At 39.3% G+C, this 15,850-nt stretch overlaps 1 protein-coding gene across 1 annotated transcript in view; it reads left to right on the top strand.

Annotated features, from left to right (window-relative positions):
- syt6a (synaptotagmin VIa) overlaps positions 1 to 15,850 on the top strand; it is a 52,565-nt gene that overhangs the window by 656 nt on the left and 36,059 nt on the right. The gene's annotated exons all lie outside the window — the stretch shown is intronic.

Genomic DNA, 15,850 nt, shown 5'->3' with positions numbered 1-15,850 from the left:
AGCCAGACTACACCCTAAACTGGTTGGTCATAGGGCACAGAGACAGACAATCATTCGCACTCACAAGAAGAGCGCTGCTGAGTGGGAATCGATCGTACACTGCTGGTGCGGAAGACAGGGAAATTTACCACTACAGCATCAATGATGTAAAAAAACGCTTTTAGAATATCGTTATAATGCGGTGGAACCGCTATAGTTGAACATAAGGTTCATACATCAAAGTGTTGTTACAACAAAACTGATAACCAGTATAGATGACGTTTTCATTAACCTTCCAAATAAAAGTTATTTAATTTTAATAAATGTTAACCATTGTCCAACAGCTAACAGGCAAGTAAGTCCATTACAACTTTCAATACAAATGATTGAATCCATGGCATTTACTTTACACACTGCATGTTACCACACCCCTTAATTATTTTCCTCCAATCTCTTCCGCCTGACTTCGGTGCGGACAGAGGCGCCCTCAATTCCCGCTGGTGGTGGTATGTTTGTGAGTATGTATGGTTGTTTGTCTCTCTCTGTGTCCCCTATGACTGATTGGCGACCAGTCTTGGGTGTAGTCTGCCTTTCGCCCAAAGTCAGCTGGGTTAGGCTCCAGCAACCCCCACAACTCTTTCGAGGATGCATGGTATTGAAGATGAATGAATGAACGAGTGTTGATCAAAATCTATTATTTGGCATTCCAAAGTAATTTGACAAACAAAATCGATTTTCAATGTTTTTGTTTAATTGGGGGTGTTGTGGTTAAACTTAAATGGCTCTTCTGTAGTGGTAGCAAGCATCTTCTCTTACCAACAACTTGCATGCACCCAAAATTGACCACTTTTCGCAAAAACGGAGTCTACAATGTTAACTAGGTAATGGTGCGTGTGGAGAAAAGAATACACACTGAGGGTTCATTAAAATCCATGCAAACTCAAGAGTCCCGTGACTGAAACACTCGCCCCATTGGTTATAGAATTTGAACGTACCCAAAGTGGCAGCCTCATCATGACGCTCTGGGCAGCGGAGTGAATTGAAATGAAAATGTGTGTGTGTTTTAATTTGAAACTTGTTTGAGAAAAGAAAACCCATAAATTTGAAGGAGGTGATCAACAGATGTCCGCAAGGGAAATGTGTGATTAGTTTGTAGTCGGTGTGTGAAATCGTAAAGTCAGTTGCTGTTAGGCAGTGCAATCCAAGATTCTTTACTGCTTTATTGGGGCGTCTTTTCGGGACTGCTGCATGCCTCGCAGTTCTTGGTGATCTCTGCTGTCACCCTACATCATTCTCAGCTCTGAGGTTTTATTGTACAATACGATGCCACTGGGTATCCACTATGCCAAGCTGCTTTTTCAAGTAATGGCATCTACTGATATAAAGCATTTCTGCTATATGGATCTTTGACATGACATACATGTGGAGGGGGTGAGGCTGTATACAATTGCTTTTGAGTTGGGTTCAAACGTTGTTCTCATGTCTTGTTGTGTCATCTTGATATTATTTCAAGCGATTATATCTTTATTATGATATTATAATGTAAGGAACCTTCCAATTTCCATCTATTTATTACCCAGGTCAAGAGGAGTGTCAAAAATAGTTTATTTTCATCTTGGTGGAAGGCTTTGGCTGAGAAGTATGGTTGGAGTCATCACCTATTATTATTCTCCCTTCACTTAATTCTAGTTCAGCATGATTTTGGCTTGCCGAAGGCAAATGTTGCCCAATGCACATCTTAATCTAATTTGGTGACGAGTCATGTGCTTGTGAGCTGCCGATTAGTCTCGTCCCTGCTAGGCATGAAGCCCACTTGAATGTCAAATCTTATTTGGCTCATAAGGCCACTCTTGAGCGCTGGAATCTTGCTTCTTGGCTGTATGTTCATGTTTTTGACATAGATGCATGTTGAGTAGTCACGTCCTGTCTCATCCAGTCTAGCTCAGCTCTATTTGAACGGTTCTCAACATAGTTTTCAATAATCAATGTCATGTTGAGGGATCAATGTATGTAGTCTGATTGTTGTCGCGGTCTGTGGCTCAAGTGCATCGCCAAGTATCTTTAAGTTATTTATATTATATATATTTTGAGTCTTTTCCCTCAATCTAGTTTTAAGAAGTACATGATTTATGTGAGATTAAATAGTATGGGAAATAGATGAATGAAAGAATTTCTGAAAATGCATCTGTGAGGGATTCAAGTGGATTCATTGGTCTATGTTTGCCACCTTTTAAAAGGGAAATGGTTTCAATGGTGACATTTGTGTGAACGTGCACATGGTCTCTTCTATTTATCTATTTTAAACACATTAGTGTTCAACAATAAGAAAATCTGTTTATTGAATATTTGAGGGCAAATAAAATATCCTAATTAATCACCAATTAGTTCCGTTCTGATTATTATATTCACTCTTTCACATGCCCTGACAGCAACCTTTAGCCGTTGGCAAGAACTGAGCCACTGCTAAACTGAAATATTTATATTTACACAAGAGAGCGGATGATGTCCACAAATCCTTAATCAAGCCTGTGGAGCTCATGAATGGGAAAAGGATGGAGTATAAATCCCGCCTGCACCACACACACACTCACACACACAGACTCAGGCAAACACACCGCGACGCAAACACAGAACTATATTTAAAATTCCCCTTCCATTATAACCTGTGTGGGCTTGAATTGAGCAGCTTCATCTTTGATCACATTATTCCTGCTTTGAGGTTTATTGAGCAGGACCTTGTTTGGAAAAAGACATTTGCATTAGCTGCCATTCAGCACTGCATTACGTATTGCACCGTCAATACGCAATAAAACAGACTGAGGTGCCATAAGGCCTAATTTTGGCATTTTGTTGCCCTGAGTTTAGACCTAAACTCATTGGCTGTCACTGATGGGGATTGATGAAAATGAACTAATATTGAACTCTAAATATTAACTACTATTACATTCACCACATAGTAACTGTGCCATTTTTATCACTTACACTAACTACGGAAACTAAGGAGACATATCAAACTGTTGGAGTTATTGTGTTTAACGATTTATCTTGATCATGTTATGTCATGCATTTAAAGTTGTTACATTTCGTTTGGCATTGAGCCGCCATTTTGGCTGACCTGAGACCAGGCATTTGGGCTTTAGAGTGTTATCTATGCAAATTATTTTTCCATTGTCATGTAACTTGATTAAAAGAAAATGCCAGAGTGGAAATCAGATTTATTTACACCTAACTTGTCTAATATAAGTTAACACTTTTCTACTATGTCCCGATGACATATTTTTACATTTGAATCACCTCATTATGAGGATCTGCCAATACTGCTTTCTGGCAATTTATTAAAGGAGTTTAGGGTAATCTGGGAGGGTGCAAGCGCATACATTTTGTTGGTTTCATTTGGTTTTATCACCATGAAAGCCATGTAAAAAGATTACTGCAGCGGTGGGTAAAACTTTGGTTGGGTTTGTGTTATACTGATCACATTTTGTTGCTTCTGAGCACTGAGTACTGATCCTCAGCAATCCATTGATGAAGATATATGCCCAAAGCATTTAAAGTCTGAGGGTGACAGCAAATGTGCATTAACTGCCACCCTCCCACTTCAAATGGATTGGACGTCTACTCGAGTTAAAATTCAAATTCACTGGAGAAGGATGAAAAGAGCCAAATGATTGGATGTCTATCACCATCGATAGTAGATATTGAGTCAATGAGGAAAAAGCACATCCATAATGTATCATATTTCCATTCTTCAGACTCTTGCATAATATGTAATCTTACGGTAAGCTTCCCGCGAAAGCTAACATAACATTCTTCTACTGGCAATGTTTTTGTTTCGCTTGAAAATGTGTACATTCATTCATTTTCCATACCGCATGGAGATAGACAACCATTCACGCTCATACTCATACCTAGGGGCAATTTTAGAATGTTCAACCAGCCTACATGATTTTGGGATGTGTAAGGAAACCGGACTACCCGGAGAAAACCAACACAGGCTCAGGGAGAACATGCAAACTCCACACAGTAAGATCGCAACCTACCGGAATTGAACCTTCCACCTCAGAACTGTGAGGTGAACGTGTCAACCACTTGTTCACCCTGTGTAGACATTAGTCATTTTATGCTCAACACTTAAAAAAGTACATCTTCAGAATGCATAATATTCTATACTTCACATACATATATGCAGGATTTTAATTTAATTTAATTGATACACACATTGCGCCTTGAGAGGTTAGCGCGTCGGCCTCACAGCTCTGGGGTCCTGGGTTCAAAACCATGTCGGTCCACCTGTGTGGAGTTTTCATGTTTTCCCCGGGCCTGTGTGGGTTTTCTCCCGGTACTCCGGTTTCAACCCACATTCCAAAAACATTTATGGTAGGCTGATTGGACACTCTAAATTTCCCCTTGGTATGAGTGTGAGAGTGAATGGTTGTCCGTCTCCTCGTGGCCTGCAATTGGCCGGCCACCGATTCAGGGTGTCCCCGCCTCTGGCCAAAATCAGCTGGGATAGGCTCTAGCACCCCCCACGACACTAGTGAGGATAGTGGTTCAGAAAATGAATGAATGACAATAATACACATCGGAGCCAGAGCCCCTTGTGGGATCTTGTGGGAATAAGCATATTTTTATTCATGTGAGTGTGCTTAAGACAAAAGTCCAAAGGTGTCTTGAATACTAAGGAAGCACTTGTGTGAACAGCTTTGCAAATGTTCACCTCTTGGACTCGCTTTGCTCATTTTTAGGTTCTCCTCACGCTTGTCTTTAGCATTCAGGCGTGACTCGGATGTCCTGAAGGTGACCATTTTTTTGCCTTTTTATTTGTTGCCTGAAATATCGAGGATGGAATCAGTTGCTATGAATAACTCTAGTTCTATGCTATGAATAAAAAATGTTCTCTTGACTCCACATATAGTATCTGCTACACACGCGAGTACAGCACTCACATATTGATGAATTTTTTATGTTACAAGATCAGTAATACAGTGTAAATATGAAATCTAGAGAAATATTTTCAACTGAAGTATTGAACATGTTACAGCTCTGTAATGTGGAGGAGTAGAATTTGATTTCAGGGGCAATTTTGTTTGTGCTTGTGAACTTCATTTTCAGAATCATCAGGTTAAGGCAGCGCTAGAAGATAATGGCGGCCACTCAAAATGTTTTGGCTCCAATTGAGACATTTTCACACATCAGTGTGCGATCAGTGTAGAGATTAATGGCAGTGTTGATTTAGTTTAGATTAAAAAATTGTAAAAAGCTCCATTCTCGGTAGAGAAACTTCAGAGTATGAAGTGATATATAATATTTAAAAATGAGAGGTGTATTCATTTTTCTTGTGGAGTGTTATTAACAATTTGGCTGTACAAACCTAGTCAGCGCAATGGGCCCTGCTGGAAACTGGTCAGAATGTTTTTATTGAGGACTCCTCAGGCTTGAATTGTTTACAGCTGAAGGGAAATAACGGGGAAATGCAACAGAGCGTGAGATGACATTTTTCGGTTCCTGAGTGCATCACGGCAGCAAAACAGTACATAGGTTTTGAGTCCCTAATGGTTGATGTTGAACAAGGTTTCAATCACAAAGGTATGTATGCTCTTTTTTTATATCCTCAAATAGCGGGCTCCATGAAAAAAGGGTGTAGTTTTGATCCTGTTGGCTGAGACTTCCTTACTACAACACACAGAGCTTGCACAGCAGACATGACATCTGTTAGGATGACATTTGAAGTTCAGTTTAGAGTGCAGTTGTATGTCACAGAGAGCATTCCGTAGTAAACGTTACAAAAACCCTTCAAAACTGGTTTTATCCTACGCCTGTCAAACTCCACCCAGCCGTGAGTAAAACAAAAAAGAAAAACGAAAACTCATAAATCCTCTAAAAACAATGCTATATTATATCAGAGATGTGTTATGATAACCGTGTCATCCAAATTGTGAAACTTCATGCCAAGTATCAAACGAAAGTACTGCTCGAAAACAGAGTAAAATAAGGAGTTAGACATTTATTAAAAATAAAAAAATTGACAACACACACTTTAAATCATTTTTTTCCATGCACACATTCATTGTGTCTAGTTTTAAAAAGCATGAAGTTGATTGTAAATACTTACGCAATTGTAAAAATATATTAGTATTTATGTGTACATGTGGCCCAGTGGTTAGCGCATTGGCCTCACATTTCTGTGCTCGATAGTTTCATCCCAGGTCAGTCCTCACTTTGTGGAGTTTGCTTATGTTGTTTTATTTACTCATAATTACTCATACTTTTAATTTGCTTGCGATAGCAATTATGCTAAATGTGAACCCTGGCTACAATTCCACCACAGGCGTATACAAGCAATATGATTGGAATGACAGTTGTTGTTTTGTTTACACTGAAGCGATTCATATGCTTTACTTTTCATGTCATCTTTTTGATGTGGAGCGGCTTCTGCAGCCTGTAGAGAATGGAAAATGGAACATTTTCCTTGCCACACGCCATTTCAATTTGCCTTTGGCCTTTGCCTCTCAATGTGGAGGGTGAACCATGAGAGGGCAGTGTCAAAGAAATGTTCAAATATTTCAAAAAAAATGAGCCAAAACATAAAAAAGATTGAAACAAGTTGTGGAAGACTTTGTGATATTGCCAAATATTGTATCATTGTGCAAAGAATTTTTGCTGTAACATCATCAACTTGGTGATTTCCATTCCTATTTATTACTATTTAACAACAAATGACAAATTAAAAGGACACTTTATTTATAATACATTTTCCACCATTGTTTTAATAAATGGCTTGAATCATATCCTGTGAACATTTTGTGTAATATAAATTAATTCCATAAAAATGCTTGCAATTCAGGAATCCACAGAAAATCAAACCTAAACAAGAGGACAATCTTCAGCAAATTTTGATACCGTGTAATAAGATGCTAGTTCATTAAACTGGAAAAGCATCTCTATGTGAACATGCATCAGTCAAAATGACTCATTGATTTGGTGTAAAATATAAATGTGATGAGAACACAAGTGTGAAGTGTCAGGTCCTTACAGCTTTGAGATAATGAGGAGAGGGTTCAGTGGGTAAAAACTTTATTTGCTAATTAGACAATGGAGTAGCACAAATCGGTTTGCAATTCCACAGACCACAGAGGCACGCACTGTAACAACTTGAAAGATCATGGTCTCATCTGTGCCATTGTATGTTCCACTAGGAGCTAATCAAAGACTAAAAGCAAAGAGAGCAGCACTTAGATAAGGATTTGGAAAAGAGGCTTCACTTCTGTAGGTAAGGTATGGTGACATACAACCATTGGCACTGATTTTCACACCACTCATCGGTGTTGTGAAAATGAGGGCCAATTGTTGTATGTCACCATACTTTATGTGCCCATTTATTGAATCCAAACCAATCGCCAACAGGCCGCAGACTGCAGTGGGTTCAGGATTTCATTCCGAGATGACACTTTTTTTAACTCATCTTTAGCATCACAAAGGTGTCAGTTGTTTGCAGTGAGGTGCATGTTTTAGCGGAAAAAAACTCTTTGGTTCAACTGCCTGTGCTGTATCTCATCTCATCTCATTTGCTGAACCGCTTTATCCTCATTAGGGTCGCAGGGGGTGCTGGAGCCTATCCCAGCCGACTCCGAGCCAGAGGCGGGGGACACCCTGAATTGGTGGCCATCCAATCGCAGGGCACAAGAAGACGGATAACCATGCACACTCACACCCATACCTAGGGGCAATTTAGAGTGTCCAATAAGCCTACCATGTGTCAGGAGCAGCCCGGCTCCTATCCCGACGCTCGTTTGTTCCTCCTGCCTTGCCGTTATGTTCGAGCAGCTGCGCGTAATTCATGATTACTTCCTGATGTGTGTATTTAAACACCAGTGAGTTGGTATTCATTGTCGGATCATCTGCATACATCCCGGCGAAGGTACCTGCGTAATTCCTGTGCAGATTCCATGGCCATGCAGCCACACTACCATTCTCCTCGATGTCACTTGTCTCCATGTTCCGGTTTGGTTTCGTTTTGGATTCACAAGTCCTTGTTGTTTTGTAAGGCCCTTCAGAGTTATTAAAAGTTGTTGTTATGAGCACAAATTGCCTCTTCCCCACCTGCTTCCCCGCGACTGGGTCCTAATCCCTCCGACGGCGCCACAACATCTCGGCGCGATCGTGACACCATGCATGTTTTTGGAATGTAGGGACAAACCGGAGTACCCGGAGGAAACCCACGCAGGCCCGGGGAGAACATGCAAACTCCACACAGGTGGACCGACCTCGATTTGAACCCAGGACCCTAGAACTGTGAGGACGACGCCCTAACGACTAGCTCCACCTTAGTGACTTAGTACCTGCGTGCTGCTTTCTATCAAACGAAGTTCTTCTTGGAGTCATGTGGTGTCTAAGGTGTCGACAAAATCTGTTTAGTAATGTGTCCATTTACATTCACACATACAATACAAAATAATATAACAATAGTTATCGCTGTAAAATATATAAATGTAACTTTTTTTAAGAGCGCATAAGGCAAGATGCTTTTTCAAACTGCAACATTTTGGAAAAGAGGTGCCCGTGGCCACTGCTTCTCATTTCCTAGAATCTTCAGCTGCTTCCTATAGTTTTCAGTTATCTTACCATTAACAGTCGCCCGAGGAAATACAACCCATAAGATTCACAAACAGGAGCGTAGATGTAGGGAGGCAAAATTGAATGAGAACCTCATAACAACAGACCGGAGGGATAAATATAGTGCAAACTCATGTAGAATCACGTGGTCGTGTTCCACAAAAACACACAAAGGTAATCCCATCCTCCCTAGCCGTTTGACATTTGGCCCTCTGAATAAAAAGACGTCACCTGAGATGACAAAAACTGATACCATGGCCTTGAATATTGTCTGGTGCAAAGTACTGCCTGATACCCTTCAACATCTTAAAAATCATCCTCATAGTTCTTCCTCACAAAATGTCACTGCTTGAAAAGTCTAATATATATATATATACCAGTGGCGGGCTGTCAGGGCCTTCAAGGCCTTCTCTGCTGGCCTAAGAAATATCTGAATCATATTATATTTTGTCCATCAATACTTATTATTCCAAATGGTCTGTTAGCTTCCTTTCATTGCTTTTCCCCCTGGTTGCACTGCTTCCAGATGTGTGTTTTCATATTGAAGCATTTAACCAATCACATTTCAGCCATTATTTGTTGCCAGATCAGATCTGCCTCAAAGCCTTCACAATCAGTTCTTGCGGGCTCTGCTGCATTAAACTAGACTGTTGCTTTTAACCAATCAGATTTCGAGTTGGCAACCCCACAATGATTTTTCATAGGCGTTAGCATTTTGCTGGCTGGCACATGTCATTGCTTTCACAAACTATGATTGGCTAGTAGGCGGACCAAAGCATTACCCGAGGCAGCCGAGATCGCAAACTCCACCCACAATGGCCGACAGAAGCAAAAACAAATGGATTCTGTTTGCTCACAAAGCTATTTTCCAGACGGACTTTTCCAGAAAAAAATGGACATCATCAAGAAAGGGCGGTCAACTCCGAAGCTAGCAAGCCTGTTACAGCCGGGAAAATGGTGTGTGCGGGACTTTCAGTGCACTAACTTAGCTGCACCACCAAATAGAATATTGTTGTGTTAATTTAAAGCCATTTTCAAAACGGACTATGCCGGAAATATGACAGGACAGGCTCGACTTTCATCATTAGCTTTGATGGTGATAAGAAAGAAGGAAGAAAGAAAGGAGGATGGATATTGTGTAAAAAGAATTTTTGGTGAGTAAAATATGGCTATATTCCTAAATAATATTTCAATTATGGGCCAAGTTCTGATTTCTGAAAAGCTCCAGTGTTTGTATTTAAGCTCCAGTGTTTGTATTTAATCACAAAATGCTGCTAGGAAGTGGATTTTACCCCAGTTTAATTTTTGGCTTTTCACCATTGACGTCCATCGCTGTCTTTTCCCGGGAAAAATCACCCCTCTGGCCTGGTTGTAATGTCTCAAAAGCTCCAGTATTTGTATTCAATCAATAAATGATGCTAGGAAGTGGATTTTACCTAATTTTAGTGCATTTTTTGTCATTTCACGTATGGACGTATCGACGTTCATCGCTGTCTTTTTACCGGGGAAATGATACTCCGGGCCCGGTTCTGATGTCTAAAAAGCTCCAGTATTTGTATTTAATCAATAAATGCTGTTTGCAGCTGGATTTTACCCCATTTTCGGGCAATGTTTGCCCGTACGCCATTGACGTTCATCGCTGTCTTTTCCCGGGAAAATCACCCCCCGGCCTGGTTTTAATGTCTGAAAAGCTCCAGTATTTGTATTTAATCATGAAATGCTGCTAGGAAGTGGATTTTACCCCATTTTTGTGCATTAATTTATTGATTATTTTTTTATGTGTCGCAACTGTAGCTGCAGTAGAGGTTTTATAGCCATAAAATAGTTTTTGAGGGTTGGATTGATACGTTGAAGGTTCTACCAGAAAATGCACCGCCCGCCACTGATATATACACACAAACACACATAAAGTACGTATATAATAAAATGAGTGTTAACTGCCAGCTATTGAGTACCCCCCTCCATGAGTTTGACTTCTACATTGTCTATGACGTGTTTTATCCTATTTAAAAATTCAGGATGAGTCGCTGATGTAGGAACAAAACAACTCTATTTCCCATTACTCATAAAGAAAGAAATTGTACAAATGAAGGTTGACCTTTAACGAGAATGTGTACCAGTGAGTCCATCATGTCAACGTGAACTAGAAAACATGAATAGATGGAATTGCTAGATGAATTGCAAAACAGGCTATCTTATCGAACACCAATTAATCCAACCCTGCATTAATTGCCCTCACCCCAAAACGCAACACCTTAAATCTTGTTAAATTGTACCGCTCTATAAGCAACAATACCTATTAATTTTGTAGACAACAAGTGTTAAAATCAGTTTGCTCACTCGGCCAGGGGGCCTGTATACATTATTCAACTAGAGTCGTACACAATTTAATTTACATATCTCATTTATCTCTCCCATACAGTCATAAATATTCCGCTATTGATAGTCCAAGCAAATACAGATTACTTGATCTTAATTAGTTCCATGGGATTTTGCTTCATAAATAACAAAGACAACAGCGAAGTAGACAAATTGCCATCCACTTCTAAAGGTTTCATCCAGTGCTCTAATTTCTCTATTTGTGGATAATGGCTCTCAGTGTTTTGTTGGAGTCCTTAAAGTTTAGACATGCGATCTCTTACCAGACTGATTAGATATTATTTAGTCTATTACTCAATTAATTATCTATGCTTTAATTGGCCTTGATTGCAGTATATTGTTACATCTTTTTGAGATCCTTTGGTGAACTTTATTTTATCAGAGAGTTTCAATTTTAGCTATTTCTGAATTGAACACTCTGGGAGATAAAGCTTGGGTTTAAATTGCTCTTCACAATGGAGATTGACCCAGTGTACTGCCGAACTGGTTTTAAAGGGTATACCAATGTTTAAGAGTGGCCATCAAAAGATCTGATATCAATGGTGTGAATGAATGGGCTGATTTGAAAAGGATTGTGCAATCTAGAATGTATACAAATTTAGGTCAGTTAGACCATGTCTGTTTCATGGAATAGGAAGGAATGTTATAATACTTTTTTTGCATCCGATACTGATGCTGATACTTTACCACTACCATGCTGTTTGAACAAAAAATAGTCCACAAAATTGTAATGTTTATTCAGTGAATTACATTGGAAATTATACGAAACTGGCACCAAGTTTTGGCAGTCAACTCCACATGCAAGCATACTGTAAGACTTCTGCTGCAGCTCCTCCTTCTCCAGTTTTAAGGCAGTTTGAAATGAAATCTTGTTGAAATCTTGAGTATAAATGGGATTTATGTTGAGTTCTTTGTTAGTATCACAATACTGATCCCAGCATTTTAGTGCCATAACAAGGCACCTTATAATATTACCGATATTGGTACAGTGCTGCCCTCAAGTAAAGAAATTAATTAGAAATTGCTCAAAATCCTTCTATTTATTATCTTGCTTTTCATCACCCTCTAAAATATGGAAAAAAAGTTTTTCTCAGAGCGAGAACACCCATGGATTTATTAGTGAATTGGACCCAGTGGGTTCGATACTTTACTTAGTAAAGTTTTGATACTGCCTGGTTAATAACTTTGCTCAGTGGCCGAAAAGATAGCTTACCTCCGTAAAGTAAAGGTGACACAAACTTCTTATGTTAAAACAGACATTTGGCCAAAATAAAAAATAAATCTATTTATTCATTCATTTTCTGAACCGCTTCTCCTCACAAGGGTTGCAGGGGGTGCTGGAGCCTATCCCAGCTGACTTCAGGCACGAGATGGGGGACATCTTGAATTGGTGGCCAGCCCATCACAGAGCACGGGGAGACGGACAACCATCCACTCTCACACTCATACCTACGGCCAATTTAGAGCGTTCAACTAGCCTACCATGCATGTTTTTGGAATGTGGGAGCAAACCGGAGTACCCGGAGAAAACTCACGCAGGCCAGGGGAGAACATGCAAACTCCACAGAGATGGACCGATCTGGATTTGAACCCAGGAATCCAGAACTGTGAGGCCGACACACTAACCACACATCCCCCGGGCCGTCATAAGAAATCTATTCAGCTAGAAAAATGACGTAGAAATGTTTGACTTGCTGTATTCTTTTCAGTCACAAATAATTAGGAGGTGGACTGGAACTGGAGTTTGACACTTCTTTCCTACTCATACTATTAATCACTGATTTTATAATTAACCTTGGCGTATGGAGAGTTGTGCCCTCTCAGTGCTCTTGTTCTACAATTTTTTTAAAATACATTTCCTATTTAAAGTGTCTTTGTAATTTATCTCCCTCTGTGATTGGTGCCAAGGATGTTAGCACGTATAAGATGTGTCAAGATTGTCAGGAGAGAGCCGCACTAATTTACATGTTATCCGTGGTAAACTGGGGCATTCACGTACGCAAATCTCAATATGTAAATAAGTTTTACAGCCGGTAATTCATCCACTGCGACATCATTGCCCCGGTCTTTGACAAGCAAATCCCAGCCAAGCGTGTAATTATGAACAGGAGTGGCTACTTTGGTAGTTGAGGCAGCGGCACGTCCCGGCAGAGTGGTTACAAATCTCCTGTCATCGATGTCAGTGGTGGGGCATGGTCACTAATGCTTTCTAATGCTTCCACCGTGTAGTGTTGATACATTATTTATTGATTTATTGAATTCTTCAAATGTTCATAATGAAAATCGAATATACATGTTTCTTCCCACTGCAAACCATGAACAAATGTGAGGCCAAAGGTTGTGCTCGTCAATATTTTGTTCATAGGTGAAGTACCATTTTTGGTCACTAATCTGACACAGGGCTCCTTTAAGACATCCGTTTGTGGACACTTGGTTTATAAAAGTGTATATAAATAAAAAAAATCTTATTTAATTGCTTGTTGGGTCTCTGGAGTACCTGCCTGCCAATCAAGTGAAAATTAAACAAACAAAAGTACAGCATTTTTCAGAGCCCTGCAGCGACTAGTGAAAATCCCCCCTGACAACGGTTATAATCACCCATATATATGTCATGAGGTGGTGGTGGCACTACATTAGGCTTCTCAACTCGCTTCAACTAAGGTACTAAGCACCAGGACGCCACATGAATGTGCTAAGGCAACATACACACAATATATATATATATTTATTTATTTTTTAGAAAACTAAAAAACGCATTTCAACAAAAATCTGCGAAAGCCGCATGAGTTACGAATGAATGGTGAATGTTGCCGACCTATTTCACCAGTGTTTAAGAATGAGGATCATTTATATAATGCATGTAAGTTTGTAGTGCTACCTCCACAAGTTAACATTTTTTTTAAATATTCATACAAGCATTTGGCCGTTTTTTTTCATTTATGTTGAAAACAGCATAAGCAGAAGATTTGGCATCGTTTATAGGGATGATCATGGACAAGTATTAGATGCTTTAAAGTGGCTTTAACTGTGTGTCAAAGTCCTTTATGGCAATCACCCGAATGCATGAACCGAACTTTTTGAATCAGATTTTTTTGACACCTTTGGCAGCCCCGGGCAATTGCCTATGTTTGATTAATAGTAAGTCTGCCCCAAAAATTTAAATATAATTTTTATTTGAACTTCCTGTTTTATGATTGCACAAAAAATCAAAATGGAACCACTTTGTTTTACTACGGAATATTTTCATTATGTTATTTGAAGGAGTGTGGCACATTTATCTAAATTTCCCTAACATTCCTGGGATCTAATAGAATAATATTCCTTGAAGCAAGGAGCAGAAGACACAACAACATGGACTGAAAAATGCTCTTTTTCCACATTATTTCTTTGTTTAGCTGACTCAGGTCATTCCTTCTCTATATTTTCCAGGTCAGCTCCAAGTCTACTGTATTTTAAATGACCTCCTGTCAATACTTGAAGAGAATCTGATTTGTATTCGTGTGGTAAAAGTCCACGGAGATTGCTATTCCACAGCATGGGCCCATTTTCTCTCTGAACAGAATTTCATAATTCCTCCGCAGGCTGCAGGTTACTTCCATAGTGAGTACAGCCTTGTCTTGATTTGACATTCATTTGAAAGATGAATGCTACTGCATTACTCCCCAGTGAGAACTATTTCAATATGGGTACACTTGAGGCTATTACTTTCCACACAGTTCTCCAAAAAGGTTTTGGCCAGTAATTATTTTGATATTGTAATAATATTTCTTGATTTGAGAGGAATGCAATGCCTATCACTGCACAGGTATTAAATAAAAATCTGGTCTGAATTTTTAAAATTCAGCACATTACATATAAAACTTTCAACAATTTTGTGATGACTGTTTTAATGTGTGTATGTTATACAGTATTTCATAAAAGTTATGGAATCATAGAAGTGATTTTGCAGCATATTTCTTGCCATGCCAAAATTGTGGTTTTAGGGTTGTATGTTTTACTAGCGGCAGCATGGCCCATAATGTGTATAATTACATGAAAACAAGAAAAAGAAACATGTCAATGTCACCAAAAAATCAATTAGTAAAAATGTTTGGTATTTAGTATTTTAGAAGAAAATGCGTTGGTGTGCAAATCTACCACTGGATAATTTCAAATAGGTGTTAGTTTTAATGTGACCCTTGTGAGGATAAGCGGTACGGAAAATGAATGAATAAATGAATTTCAAAGTTGCTTTCACAAACAAGTAAGTAGCATTTTGCATTAATTGTTACCCAAGTAACAAGTACAGCTGCTAACACCATTGCACCCACATACCACTGCAAGGTTTCTTGGTCTGTTTCAGTAGATTGTGCCTTCTTGGTTCTTTGCAGACATTTTATTTCTCTTTTAGAGTCCCACAGAAAAAGATTGAGCGTGCCTGCTGCCTAATGACTACTAATCCTTTCATGACAGAAAGCCATAGTTGCTCAGGTTACGCTTCCAGAAGGATTAGTTTACGTTATTTATCCATCCTGAGAGGTTAATTATGGCTGCCGGCTCCTGCCTCCTTGGACCCATTCGCAGGAATAATGCTCTATTTGAGGGCTCTCTTGCTCAAACACTTGGCCACTATCTAGTAGTATATCTACTATCTCAACCATGAAACATGAATCCTGTTCCAGAGTAAATCTGTTACCAACGTTCAATCTTACTCTGTCTCCTTAGCATTTTTGACTCTTTATAGGACACTGATGGAAATACTGACTTTTGTGCTCAGGGGTCACCATTGCGAAATCTAGAAACCTAGAATCGCTATTAAAGGGGAACAGTCTTTCACATTACGCATGCATACAAATAGAATGTACTAACGAATAGCATAACATATAATAGTTATGAACAA

This window comes from Stigmatopora argus, chromosome 1 (genome assembly GCF_051989625.1).
Source record: "Stigmatopora argus isolate UIUO_Sarg chromosome 1, RoL_Sarg_1.0, whole genome shotgun sequence".
NCBI lineage: Eukaryota > Metazoa > Chordata > Actinopteri > Syngnathiformes > Syngnathidae > Stigmatopora > Stigmatopora argus.
Note: the sequence above shows the minus strand (reverse complement) of the source record. Positions and strands in the feature narration are given on the sequence as shown.